We start from the raw sequence: 2,815 nt of genomic DNA, 5'->3' as shown, positions 1-2,815 counted from the left end.
AACTCTAACAAAATATCTAAATAAGTAGAGGAAAGCACTCCCGAAAAGGCAGTCATAAAACTAAATTAGTGTTTGGAAATCTAAGTCCTAAAAAAGGGACTAGAAGATAGAAGAATTCACGACAGCTTGAAACAAACAACTCACTCTTCTAATCGAGGTCTCTCCGTAGCTGTCTGAATATGCCCTGTACATAACAAAAGAAAGAGCAAGAGTAATATCAGTATACAAAAAACAACAGTGTATTGATAGGATCACACGGTTAGCTAGTAAGTGGATCATAGACAAGTAAATTCCACATAATAGGCATATACATATACAGAATAAGTCAACTAATCTCAAGTTCAACTACATCTAGAAATGTCACAACTCAATATCTTCCACATGCTATAACTTCACACAAGGGTCCTCTCAAGGGACCTACAAACAATCAACTTTGTGTCGGAACGTGACACCCGATCCAAATATGTGTCAAAATGTGACGTCTGATCCAAATATTTATCAGAACATGACACCCGATCCAAGCATACTAAAATCCACCCTAGGGCTATTTTCCACCATTAGTTTTCAATTCAAACCCTCCCCCAATGATTACCAACCATAACTTCTAGGTTCTAGGAATCAAAGGATAAATTTAGGGAGTAAAATCTTTACCTTAAGCGTGGAAATCCTTGGAAAATCAATAGAAATATCCCTAGGTCATCTCCTATCGTTCTAGAAGCTGTTTTTGCAGAAAAGACCATTTTTGGGGTTTTTTCTGACTTAAGTCGCGTCCGCCCTACTCTAGCGGGACCCATCTCTCTCTGGCGGCCCCGCTCTAGCGGGATATGCAGAAATAGTGAGCTCGAATTTTAAGCTCCAAGCCCCCATTTCATAATACACCCCTTCCAAAGATGTATTAAAATATATCCTTCATGCCAAATTCAATTCCGTGAGTTTTACTCTCCCGAATGCGATTCCGTAAATCTGTAAATATTTGTATCATCTTGGATATCAGCTTATCTAATTAAATCAGAGATTCTCTATCCCACCATTCACATGGTCACCCTAGACTTCACTTGACTCAGAATTCGTCCAACTCTGTCCTAGGCTAAATTTTTCTGAAGTTACTACCCAAAGTTTTTTGGCCCAAAATCCTTCTCCATTGTCCTATTCCTAATGATGGGGATAGTTCATTACAATAGATACCAATTTACCCATCACTCATCCCCGAGTAACTAACTAGGGAAAACAGGGCTAAAGTAGAGATAGAGTAGTACCTGTTTCATCGAACAGTTGAGGATACCTGTTTCCCAAGCTTCAAACCACCCTATGGGAGACTTGTATCCCCTCCCATACATGGTTTCAAATGGTTCCATATCAATACTGGTGTGGTAGCTATTTTTGTAGGAGAACTCACACAGGGGCAAAAACTTGTCCCAATGTCCCCCCAGAATTGATCACACATGCCCTCAACATGTCTTTTAGAACTTGGATAGTCCTCTCTGATTGACCATCTGTCCGTGGATGGAAAGCTATGCTAAAAGTGAGTTGAGTACCCAACTCTTCATGAAACTTACCCTAAAATTTCGAAGTGAACTGCGTACCACGATATGAAGTAATAGAAAAGGGGCACCCCGTGCAGCCTTACTATCTCCTTCATATAAATCCTAGCTAGCTGTTGTGCATTGTAATCCACTCTAGCCGGAATAAAGTGCGCTGACTTTGTTAACCTTTCAACCACCACCCAAATGGAGTCATACTTTCCTAAAGTCTTGGGAAGTCCCACCACGAAATCCATGGCTATTCTCTCCCAGTTTCATTCAGGAATGGGCATTTTTTGAAGCAAGCCTGGAGGTCTTTGGTGCTCATATTTCACTTGTTGGAAGTTATGACACTCGGCTACATATTCAACTATGTTTATCTTCATACCAGGCCACCAATACAACTATTTCAATTCTTGATACATCTTAGTCACTCCTGAGTGAATAGAGTATCGTGAATCAAAAGATTCAGACAAGAATTTCTGAATTAGTCCATCTACTTGGGGAACACAAATTCTTCCCCTAAAGTGAAGCACCCTACCTGCATCAAGTTTTGAGTCTTGAGCTTTTTTCATTAACACTTTTCCTCTAATTTCATTTAAGTTCACATCCTCAAACTGCTTGGTATTGATTTCTTATATAAAAGTGGGCCTTAGATCGACTCCGTCCATTATCCCACCTTTCTCAGAGATGCCTAGCCTCATGAACCTGGCCTTTAGGGCCTGAATTTCTCTAGCAGGGCCACTTAAGGGCTCCCAAACAGGCTATACTGCCCATGCTCACTGGTTTCTGGCTTAATACGTCTGCCACCACATTATCATAGTCTTTAAGCAACTCCATCCACCTTCGCTGTCTCAAAATCAAGTCTTTCTGGGTCAACACATGCTGTAAGATGCGGTGATTAGTAAATACCTCACACTTGACGCCGTACAGATAATGTCTCTAGATTTTTAGTGCAAACACCACCCCAACCAACTCCAAGTAATGAGTCGGATAGTTCCTCTCATGCACCTTAAATTTTCGCGAAGCATATGCTACAACATTCTTATCTTGTATCAACAAAAAATCCAAACAGGAATGTGAAGCATTATAATAAATAATGAAGTCTTTACCTTCGACCGGGAGGGTCAGAATTGGTGATGTGGTCAGAAGAGTTTTGAGCTTTTTGAAGCTCTCTTCATACTTGTCAATCCACTCAAATTGTACCTCTTTTTAGTCAGCCTGGTCAAGTGAGTAACAATAGAAGCAAGGTTTTTTATGAATCGGCGATAATAACTGGCCAGTCCCACAAAATT

Source organism: Solanum dulcamara, chromosome 10, assembly GCF_947179165.1.
Source record: "Solanum dulcamara chromosome 10, daSolDulc1.2, whole genome shotgun sequence".
Lineage (NCBI taxonomy): Eukaryota > Viridiplantae > Streptophyta > Magnoliopsida > Solanales > Solanaceae > Solanum > Solanum dulcamara.
Note: the sequence above shows the minus strand (reverse complement) of the source record.